The sequence below is a fragment of the Pteropus vampyrus genome, unplaced genomic scaffold, assembly GCF_000151845.1.
Source record: "Pteropus vampyrus isolate Shadow unplaced genomic scaffold, Pvam_2.0 Scaffold300, whole genome shotgun sequence".
Lineage (NCBI taxonomy): Eukaryota > Metazoa > Chordata > Mammalia > Chiroptera > Pteropodidae > Pteropus > Pteropus vampyrus.
This window is the reverse complement of record NW_011889081.1, coordinates 549,165-561,039: the sequence shown is the minus strand read 5'-3', so window position 1 is coordinate 561,039 and position 11,875 is coordinate 549,165. Positions and strand designations below refer to the sequence as shown.

The following is an 11,875-nucleotide window of genomic DNA, read 5'->3' as shown; positions in this document are numbered from 1 at the left end:
CTTCTCTGTAAGAAGGAATGACAGTATATTTCCTGTGGTTATGAGGCTCCAATGAGATAATGTACATCAGTAGGAATGCTTACTGCTCATGGGATATCTATGTGCTTCCCCCCATTTCCTAGCTCCTTTGTAATTTGTGGCCAATGTGTTGTGAGTAGGAGCCACATGCATTGCTTCCAGCCCAAAGCTTTCAAGGGGTGGTACATAATCATCCTATTCTCTCATCCTCTCTGCAGTAACTATGGAAGCCTTGTGTTAAGATGGACAATTTCTATCATTCTAGGTCTCTGAGTGACCCATATAGAGCATACTCCCCAGCCAACCATGGTGGATAAAGAGTTTGAGAAGTCAACCTCTGTTGCCAGCCACTGAGATTTGGGGGTTAATTTGTTACTGTGGCATAACCTGGCTAATTCACAATGTTAAGCACTTACATTGGTCGCTAGTAATGGTAAGTGCCCAACAGATGTTAGTTACTTTTAGTACAGTGATAAGTTGCCACTGATAGTTTTCGTTATCTGATCTGCTGAGGCCAGTGATGCTATTTTGTGCTTGGACAAATTGGACTTGGTGCTCCATCCAGTACGTGGGAGGGACAGATGATTGAGGGCCAATAATAAGCGTCATTATCTTTAGTTTAAATCCCTGGATACCCTTGGTGGCAACGAACAACATTTGCTACTCTGAGACAGCCAGGCCCAGGGGATAGTTGCTGTTGATACCAGGATTGAGATTCTCCAAGGCCAAGCATTCTTTGGTCTGGAGAGAACCTGGAGTATGGTAGATTCTCCTAGGGAATATGAATACTTGTACTAAGTGGTTTGGCTCTTTGGGAATTATATACCTAGCAATTAGGCCTTTTTAGGGCAATCTACACACATCTCTGTATTCTGGAAACACAGAAAAAATAGCCAGCAGTCATGCAGTAATCTGCCAAGTCCATTGAAAGTTCCCCAAAGTGCAACGTTGGGTGTAATCAACAGAGCTTAGTGGAGGTGGCTGGCTAGAGAGAATTCTCATTATAGTCACTGTGATACTTATGGCCACAGCACTGTGGTGTGTCTTGGTTTCTCTTTGGTGAGTTCTGGTTTGGAAGGCATAATCCATCACTTGTTTAGCAAATATTTATCAAGCCCTTTGGATGATGTGGAGGATGAAATATGAAGGAGAGTAAATCTCTTCCTGCCACTATGTTTTCAAGCTGTGCTAGTACTCACCTGTGGGACATGCAGGCTTGAGGGGCCCACAGTTCCAAAAGCATCTCCCATTAGTACCATCCTGAATTAGACCCTTCCTTGCAAGACCAGTGGCGCCATCTCTGACTCTTACCTTCTTGTGTGTGGCTGATATATCAGTCATGGGGAACTGTTATGGAAATGCAGTGAATTTGTGAAATTTAAGATGGGTCAAAGAATACCATTAAACTCTATTAAGAAATATACATATTTATGACATAGTCACTGGAGTGGAGGTGAGGAAATTCCACAAACATTTTAGGAATCATCTTAGCTGAAGGTGATGGTCAGAACTCTTGGTTGTAGTGACAAAAATCCACATCTTACTAGTGTAGGTAAGAAAAGGGACCATGTTCTAGTCTGGTTTTTCTCTGAAGCAGACCCTGAAACAAGGATTGGAGTACAAGTGGTTTATTTGGAAAATGTTCCCAGGGAGCACTCATAGAAGAATGAAATGACTCAAGAAAGGGAAGGAGGCCAACACAAAGTGCTTCAGTCTTGGGTGCATGCAGCTAGAATGATGAGCACCAGCAGGCTATGGGCAGGGCATCTGAAGTCATTCCACAGGGAGGCAGGGATGCAGCTGGGCTCCAGGGCCCAGGGATTTACATATCACCAGATCTCTCTCTCTTCATTTCTGTATCTGCCTTTTTCTACCTATCAGCTTAGTTTTCCCTCACTCAGGACTAGTTTTCTCCATAAGGTGAGGAATGTGGTCACAAAAGCTCCTGTTTTTCTCACTCCATAGTTCCTGTCATCACAGAAAATGTTCCAGTTAGGACAAACAAATCCAAAGAAAGAGCTCTGATTGGCCTATTTGAGTCAGATGCCCATTTTTAGATTAATCAACTGTGACTGGGAGGGCAGAGTCATGTAGAACATGGTAGCCTCCACTAGAGACACGTGACTGGAGCAGGAAGAGGTACAAGTCTCAGTAGAAGGGAGAAGTGGTAGGCTGAAAAAATAATAGTTGTCTGTGATGAAAGGAAAAGATTAGGAGGTGCATCCTGTTAAACCTGTTAGTTATTGGGGCTTAAAAATTTTTTTGAATATGAAGTTCCATTGTGGTTCTCTTAGCATGATTTAGCAGAAAGGAAAAAACTACCAATAGCTAAGTATTTCTATGTATAGGCTGTCTCTATGAATTCAAATACTTCTTGATTGAGCCAAAGATCAATTACAATGCTTCACAAGAGATACAAATTCTGGTAGTGTTGACTTATGATGAGATTGAAGTTAAGCGAGAAGAGAACCGGCATATAGGATACTAATTTCTCTCTTCTATCAGGTACTGTTGAGCTTAGGTTCTGGCTGACAGTCTATGCACCTTGAGGAAGGGTTGTATATACAGATGTGTGTGTGTGTGTGTGTGTGTGTGTGTGTGTGTGTGTGTGTGTGTGTGTGTTTTAGGTAGTTTCCAAGATGAGTGACACATCCCTTTGCAATGTGATTATGAATCCTTCCATTAAGAGGTGGATTTTATTTCCCTCCCCTCAAATCTGGCCTACGACTTGGTTTGACCAGTGAATGCAGCCAAAGTGAACGTGTCCAACTTTTGGTCCTAGGCCTTGCGAGCCCTTGGAGCTTCCCTTATTTTTGCTCTCTTGCAAGCCAGCACCAAGTAAGTCCTGGCTGTCCTGCCCAAGGGGCCATGTAGACAGAGGGGCTCTGGAGGATGAGAGGCCACGTGGAGGAAAACCAGTTTCCCCGGCTGATAGCCAGCACCAACTGCCAGGCATATGCATGAAGCATCATTGACCTTCCAGCTCAGCTGTGCCCCCAGCTCTGTGTAGCCACACAAGTATGCCCAGATGAGACCAACAGAGGGAATGCCCAGCCAGCTCACAGAATCATGAGAAATAATGAATTGTTGTGGTTTAAAGCTACTAAGTTTTGGGTGCAATAAAATTCAAATAGCCCATGAGGATGTGAGCATGTGGGGTGCATGTATCCCATCTGCTGAAGATCCATGAGTTCCTGCAATTCAACCTAGAGTTGACTTAGATCTTCAAAGTCCTTCTTGTTTGAAACATCTATGAAAGAAATGTTTAAAGACTTAATTTTTTAAGAGCAATTTTGGGTCCATAGCAAAATCAAGAGGAAGATACAGAGACTTCTTACATATTTCCAGCCCTGCAACGTGCACAGCCTCCCTCATTATCAGCATCCCTCACTAGAGTGGTACATTAGTTACAACTGATGAACCTATACTGACACATCACAGTCACCCAAAGTCCATAGTTTGTATTGCAGTTCACTCTTGGTGTTGTGCCAAAAATTTGGATGATGTGTATGAAATTTTCGCAGATGTGTATGAAATTTTCGCAGATTTGAAATCTCAGGGAAATCCCAAAGCTCAGAAATATTCTACATGTGGTCGAGCCTTAGGAACTTCTGAGAAGGATCTGAAATGAAAGAAAAGTTTAAGGAATGTATTCCTATGGCTTCACTTCAGCAAGGTTCATGTTGAGTGTTGGACTAAGTAATAGTGTTAAGCCAGATCATGTTTTCAAAGACTCATACAGCCTCAGGGTTGGCAGGTGGAGAGTGGCCTCCCAGTGTCTGTGACATATCCAAAAGAGTTGGTTCAACTGGAAGGGATGAAGGTCTCTTTGGGCTAATATGATATTTCAGTAAGACAAACATCACCACATCACAACTCCTCCTATAAATCTCTGCAAAGACAACCCCAGAAGCATTGACAAAATATTCAGTAAAATAATTTTACTGAAGATTTCAGGAGAATGTAGAAAAAGAGATTATGTCACACACCACATGGCAAAACCTCCATCTTTTGTAAGTTCAATTTATTCTTCCTCCTTTGCTATTTTGGGCCACATTGAACAAGTTGAATCCCTTTTTCTTACAATAGATGTTTGCATATAGCCATATTTCCCTCTCTTCTCCTCTTTCTCTCTCCTTCCCTTCCTTTTCTAGAGCTGGGTTGGCAACCTTTTTCTATAATGAACTGGATAGTACATATTTTAGTTCTTGCAGGCCATATGGTTTCTGTCACAACTACTCAACTCTGCCATTGTTGCATGAAAAGCAGCCACACACAATAGGTCAATAAATGAATGTCACTGATTTACAATGAAACCTTATTTACAAAAACTTGAGGCAGATTGGATTTGGCCTATGGGCCATGGTTTCCTGACCCCTGCTGCTCTAGAAAATTCTTTCAGCTTGAACATCTCTAACTCTTTTGACCATTGTGCATTCAATGTGGCTTTGATTTTCTTCTCTGTTGTGGTAACCATTTTCTGAATGCCTATTAATTTGTCCATCTCTTAAAATGTGGCCCTTAGAACAAGATGCATCACTCTGCAAATGTAATGACATGATACTCTCTCATGCCACATTTTGAGCAGGACAAAGAGAGGAGGAGTGACTATCACCCTTGGAAACTCCAACCTCATGAAAATTTGGTGAGACTTCTCTGTGAAGGTTGTAAACCTGTTAATCCATAGGCTGGAAGGACAAAAAATGGAAGTACGATCTGTCAGGCTTGAGTTTAATAGCCAATGCACAGAGCTCTCTGACTTTTCTGATAGAGATTAGAAGGGGAGACTTGTCCACAGAAAACTTCTATCCCCAGGTGGGATAGATAACCCTGTGAGCAAAACTTCCTAAGAACTCAGATGAGGGAAAAAGGCAGTGTTAGGGGAGTGAAGAGGTCAGTAATTAAGGCTATGACTGTGCTGGTGAGGCGAAAGAAGAAAATTAGACTGCCAGGCATGAATAATGAGAAATCATTGATGGAATTAGCAGGGTAGAACAAATACTAAAGGCTTCTTTATTCCTCTCATAGTCACAAGTTTTTGTTTAAACTGGATGGAGGAAGAAAAGGTAAGTATGTTGAGAATCCTATTTCACTAAGTATGGAAGGAAGATTTTGGAAAAGGTCTCAGGAAAAGGAGTGACATGAGGGAGTTTATTGGAAGTCATCAGAAACTGAGCACCCTCTTGGTAAAATCCAGGGACTGGGGAATGGGAGGGATGGCATGCGATCAGGTCTTTGTTTGTCTGACAAAATCACCTTTGAAATGTTGCTTGTTCTCACAGCCTAGTCCTGACACTCTGTTCTCTCTAGATTTGCTCACTAGATGAGCCCATTCATTTCCATAGCTTTATCTGCCGTTCTGTGGCTGTTGACTCTTGAATGTCCATTTCCAGCTTAGACTTTTCCTTTGAATGCCACTTACACGTCCAACATTTTTCTTTTTCTTTTTTTTCCCACGTGTCAACAATGTTGATATCTCACTCTTAACATGTCCAAAGCCACTAAAGCCAAACTCTTGCTTTTCGTCCTCCTTCCTCCCTCTGCCCCATCTGTGTCTCTTCCAGTCCTTAAGTGGAACCACTGTCTACTCATCTGTTCAGGGCAGTAAGCCAGGCAATGCCTTCTTTTTCTCTTTTCCCCCATCAGCAAGTCCTGTGATTCTCAATTTTATCTCAAGTTGTCTATTCTCCTCACCTTTACTGTCACTATCTTAGCCCAGGATACCTCCATAATTCAGCTGGGTATGGTAGCCGCCTCCTGACTGGTCCTCTGCTCTTGCTCTTGACCCTTAGCAGTCCATTTCCTACCTGGCAGCTAAAGTGATCTTATGGTCCCTGCTTTGGCTTCCCATTGCATGGAAAGTAAAATTGAGACTGTGGCTCTCCTGCCAGGTCCTCCCCATCTTTCCATCTCCTTCAGTCACACTGACCTCCTTTTGGTTCTTTGAACTCAAAAGGCCTTTTTCCATCTTGGGACCTGTCGTTCCCTGGCTTTTCCAAAAAATAGCCTCTTATCACCTTTTCAGTCTTAGCTTAAATGTTGTCTCCACAGAGAAGTCTTTCCTGACCCCCTTTATAAGGTGGACTCCCTTTTATTCTCCATCTTAGCCTCTTGCTACTCCTTTCATAGAATTTCTTTTTTTAATTCTATATTTTTTTATCATTTTAAAAATTTCTTCCCCAATAACCCATAAGTTCTTTGTGGGCTGGGCCATGCCTACCTTGTTCATCCTTATATCACCAGCACCCAGCACAGTGCCTGACATAATAGTTGCTTAATAAATAAATCCGGACTAAAGGGATAAGTAAATGGAGAGTTACTTCTCTGAACTACAGACAATGAGCTTAAACATTTTATGTTTTTCTTAGTCAGACATTATGTGCAATTAGACATACAGTAAATGATGATAACGACAGCATCTGTGTCTTGCCTGATGTTCATCACCAATCACTAAATTAGTCAGTTGTGCTTGTTTTGACAGTTCCGTTTTCAACATAATGATTTGTTTCTTTTAACTTATGGCTGTTGGCTTTGTTTGAGTTTGTTAGCCTGACACAGTAGCAGATTACATTGGTATTTGCTCTGTATTTATGTCATTAACTTTTAAAATGCCTTTGCTTTTGGCAAGAAACCCTAGTTAAGGCAATATGTTTGTCAGGATGTTTTGAGTTATGCTGTTGTGACAACAATCCCCAAATCTCAGTGGCTCAACTCAGCCAAGTTTATTCTTGGTCACATTACATGTCCAATGTATGTCTGGGCATTGTGGGGATGGTCTGTCTATTCCAGACACTCAGAGATCCAGGCTGTTGAAAGCTCCAGCTGTGTATATCTCCTTGATCAACATTGCAGGGGGAAGGGGATGTGGTGAATCACAGTCTTTAAACTCTTCCACCCGGAAATGACACAAGTTACTTCTACTCATGTTTTATTGGATAAAATGGATCATATGATCATGCCCAACTTCCAAAAAAATTGGCAGGTGAACCAAAAAATATTTGCGGACAGCCTCATTGACTACTCCTACCAGTTACACAGAATACCTCACTTAATGTAGTTATTTATTTGTGATTTCCCTGAAGTGAACCGTGATCCATGAATAGGCAGAAGATATATGGATTTCCAAGCTATTATTGGGCACCCTTTTGTTTCAGAATGTCAGGCTTAAGACTTTTATTAGAGGACAGTATAGTGTGATGGTTAAAAGCAGGGCTCTAGTGTTTTGCTCGAGATCAAGTCCTGTTTCTGCTGCTTTAATTATGTGATATTTGGCAAGTTTCTTTACTTTCTCATGCTTCAGTTTCTTCATTAATAATGATAATAATAATACTATTATATACAACATATGATCGTACATAATATATATGACCGTTAATATATATGATTATATTTATTATTATTATTTATCACAATGAGGATAGCCTGGTGCTTAAAACATATGGGTTCAAAGTGGGTAAAGGGGATCAAATATATGGTAGCTGAAGGAAACTGGACTTTAGGTGGTAATCACATAATAGAATATACAGATGTCAAATTAAAACGTACACCTGAAAATTATATAATTGTATTAACCAATGTTACCCGAATAAACTTAATAAAAAAGAAAAAAACAAAAAAAATACTACTTATTATTAATTTTAGTAGGTACTTACTAAATTTTGTCAAAATTAGTAGTTCAATAACTTTTTAAAAATATTTTATTAGTGTCAAGTGTACAGTACATAGTATAGTAGTTCAATAACTAACAGTTGATTGGGATCTATCATTGAAGAAACAGTTTTCTGAAGAGCAAGGCTCAGGAAGAGGGCCAAATTTTAGTGGATGTTTTAAAGATTGTTTACTTTAGTCGTATGGACTTGGGGCTAAGTTCTAGCTTGAGCACCAGATAGCCAGGCAGCCTTTGATAAATTCCACAACTTCCCTGGGCCTCAGCCTCATCTGTAACTAATGGAGTTAATAGCATCCATTTTTTTCAGGGTTAAAGTAAAGATGATTAAGAGAGAATAGCAATAACTTCGATTGATGGTCAGAAGTGTTAGTTTACTTCTATATTAATTGTCTGTTGCTGTGTAACAAATTACCACAAACTTAGTAGCTTAAAACATCTACCCATTTATTATCTCATTGTTTTCATGGGTCAAGAATCTGGGCAGGGCTTAACTGGGTCTCCGAAGGCTGAAATCAAGGTGTTGGTTGTGGAGGTCTTATCTGAGGCTCAGGGTCCTTATCCAAGCTTCTTTAGTTCGTTGGTTGAATTCAGTTTCTTGTGGTTGTTGGGCTGAGGCCCTCAGCAACTAGAGGGTGCCCTTCTCCACAGGCAGCTCACAGTATGGTGGTCTGCTTCTCCTTGGAGGCCAAAGGGTGAATCTCTCTGAAACTTTTACCTTCTTTCAAGGGCTCACCTGATTAGGTTAGGCCCACCTAGGGTGATCTCCCTTTTGATGATCTCCAAGTCAACTGATTAGAGACCTTAATCACAGCTGAAAATTCCTTCCCCTTTGCCATGTAACCCAATCACAAATTCTTCCCACACTCAAGGAGAGGGGATTATACAGCCATAGATACCAGGGAGTAGGGATCTTGGAGGCCATCTTAGAATTCTAAGACAATTTTTTTTCCTCCAAGAAGAGTTAGTGGGGAGCGGGTATCACAGATGAGTGGCAGTCTAGAGGTTGAGAGAGCCCGATGTTGGGCTAGGCTGAGAGGTAAGTGTAAAAAAACCTTGTTCATTTTGTGCTTTGTTGGGGCTATACCTTCCCAACCAGCCAAGATCAAGGTAAGACCAGGTCATTTAGATTCTTTTGCTCTTTCTCTTGAGGCAGTGCCTGCAGTCCCCCAGCCCTTCCCTTCCCATTCTAAGATCCACCAGGTGTGAGCTAGAATCACCAGGTGCTATGATCAGAGATGCAAGTGTGTAATAGGTGGGATCACAGGAACAGAGAAATATTCAGACAGTTCTTTCCAATAGCTTCAAAACCGCAGGCACAGGAAAACAAACCTTAAATGAAATGAAACCCAGGGAGAAGACGAATTTTAAGTGGTGATTTTTTTTTTTTGGAATCTGCCAGATGTCAGAGGCGCTTTGAAGCAAAATGAATGCTGTCTCAGTTCTGCAGAAGGAGGTCCCAAGAAGCTGGTGTGATGTGCCGAGAACCAAATTACCAACCACTTGTGCAGGAAAACAGTCTCTTCTTACTCACAGGGCCGTGGGGTACACTTGATAACAAGCAAGATAGAAGTCAAGGTCGGCTAGAAACAAAGAGCACTAACCCTGAGGACTCTAGGTTTCCCTCAGCAAAGCCCTGTGCATAACAAGATCATTCCCAGGGAGCGAGCTGAGAGGGTCATTCTGAGACCCCTTTCAGAGGGCCTTTGACAGATGCCCGCAGTTCCCTTAATGGGACTGCAGTGGAAGAAATACTGAGGGAAGTCTCGAGCCAGCCCGAGAGCCTGGCTCCCTCCCTCTGCAGATACAGCTCCATTCTGCACTTTGAAGTTGCACTGAGTACTCTCAACATCTGCCCTATAGAACGGACGGAAATCGCTTGTATGTCACTGCCAGATAGGCTGAAGAAGGACCCTCCTCTGTCAATAAAAAAGGTGGCATGATAGAGTAACATGGAGTGTCAGCTTGGGTTATGGAGGATTCTTAGAATCAACATAATTCCATAAAGGTGGGAGAGCCCCAGCCAGCCTGGGTTTGGGATGACCTTGATAAAGCCGGTATTGCTCAATGGGATACAGATTAAAAGCAGCCTCTGTCCTTACTCAATGCTAAATGGGCTGCCTGTGAGATGAACTAAAATTCAGAGTCAGTAAACAATTGCAAAAGACCACATATCATCGAGTGTTGTTGATAAATGTTAATGAGACAGGAGCCAGCACTGAGATTGGGCAGTATTGATTAAGAGAGAAAATAAAATGCGCTGACCAGTTCTTGACAATCTAAAGATGTCTAAGGCATTTTGTTTAAAATATCTCTTGCCACAGCATATATCCTTGTAAATCTGGGGTGTGATATATGCTGTTATTTCTTCCGCTTCTTCTCTACTTGCCCTCTTCCATTCATTCTATTGCTCATTTGTTTATTCATTCATTTAACAACTATTTGAGTGCTTACTGCATATCCACACAGTACAGGTGCTAGTGTTAAAATGGTAGACAAATGGACACAGTTGTTTTCCTCTTGGAGTTTACATACAGTGATAGGAGAGATAATTTAAAAGGCAATTTCAAGGTATAGTATATAACTTGGGAAGAGACAAGGGCCGGCCTTTTAGTGGGGGACTAGGCCTGGGGGCGGGGAAGGCTTCCCAGGGCCTGGAGTGAGACTGAAGGTTGTGTAGGAAGGAGATGGGGTCCAGGAGGAAGAATGCTAAAAGGCATCCCTATGAAAGCGTCTGGGGCCGGAGTGGAGCTTCCGAGTGTGAGTAGCTGGGAAGAGCAGGGGGAAGGGTAGGTAATGAGGCTGGAGGTAAGCATAGTTGTGTAATGGGTTACATTGTGTCCCCTCAAAGATATATGTTTAAGTCCTAATACCCCTGGTTCCTGTGAATATGACCTTATTTGGAAATGGAGTCTTTGCAGATGCAATCAAGCTAAGATGAGGTCATAATGGACTGAGAGTGGGGAGGGCTAATCCAATGACTGGTGTCTTCATAAAACAAAGAAGAGGAAGATTTAAATACAGAGATGCTGAGAAGACACAGCAAGCAGGATAGAGGCAGAGATTGGAGTGATGCAGCTACAAGCCAGGAAACGCCAAGCATTACCTGGAGCCACCAGAAGATGGAAGAGGAGAGGGAGGACCCTCCCCTAGAGTCTTCAGAGGGAGCCCAGGCCTGCTGACACCTTGATTTTGTACGTTTGCCTCCAGACCTGTGAGAGAATAAATTTCTGTTGTCTTAAGCCAACTGGCTGTGGTCGGTAATTTGTTATAGCAGCCACAGGGCACTAACGCAGAGGGGTGGAATATGTGGGAAAGGTTTTCCAACTTCTGCAGTTAAAGAAAGCTGAGTAAGCGCCAGAAATGTGATACCTGGGTTTGCTAACTCCATTGTCCACAAGGGCTGGATGGGGATGGGGGTAAACAGAGGCCCCATCTAGAGGGACAGCCACCCCTCAGCTTCAGCTGCTATGCTCTGTGTTCTGATTTATTTTTAGTAGAAGTTAGAAATCAGATTTTTAAAAAGTGTGGAAAAATCCTCATTTAAAAATTCAATTAATTAACAAAAATGTAAAAACATTGTGCAGGTAAAACCAAACAAGTCTGCAGCCCTAATTTGGACTGTGGTTTAACCATCTGAGACCTCACTAGAGAAGTTTAAAAGTAAGTGAAATCACCGATGTAAATCGCCACACACAATTATGTCTGTTTTGGGACAGTGTGAAAATGACCAATGTCCTGTTAATACTGAAAGAAATATATGATGGAGAAAAGGTCTGAATGCTGTCTCCAGGGAGACCTAGAATAACCATCACAGAGCAGAGGTCTGTAATCCCCCACTCCCAAACTTTCCAAGGCAGTTGTCCCTATATGTGCAGAGTATGAGAGTTCTATTTGGAGCATAGTGGGAACCTCAGACTTTAATGCGTGCATACAAGTCACCTGAGGATCTTATTTAAATGCAAATTCTGATTCAGTGGGTCTGGGGTGGGGCCTGAGGTTCTGCATTTCTGTTGAGCTCCTGAGTTGGTGCCACTGCCAATGCTGCTGGCTTGAAAACCTCACTTTGAACAGTAAAGTTTTCAAGGATCTGTGCTATCATTGTGCACATCAGAAGAGAAATTCCCCAGCGCTGACCCTCAGTGAACCTAGCCTGTCTGCCCACTATCTGGGGATGGATGGGGGAGCTAA

The 11,875-nt window shown here is 42.1% G+C and overlaps 1 long non-coding RNA gene across 1 annotated transcript in view; it reads left to right on the top strand.

The window, feature by feature from the left end:
• LOC111730042 overlaps positions 1-9,350 on the top strand; it is a 39,757-nt gene extending 30,407 nt beyond the window's left edge. The window contains exon 3 of the long non-coding RNA XR_002776535.1: positions 9,087-9,350. This is a non-coding gene — a long non-coding RNA (uncharacterized LOC111730042). The remainder of the gene's footprint in view (positions 1-9,086) is intronic.
• The last annotated feature ends 2,525 nt before the right edge of the window (positions 9,351-11,875 follow it).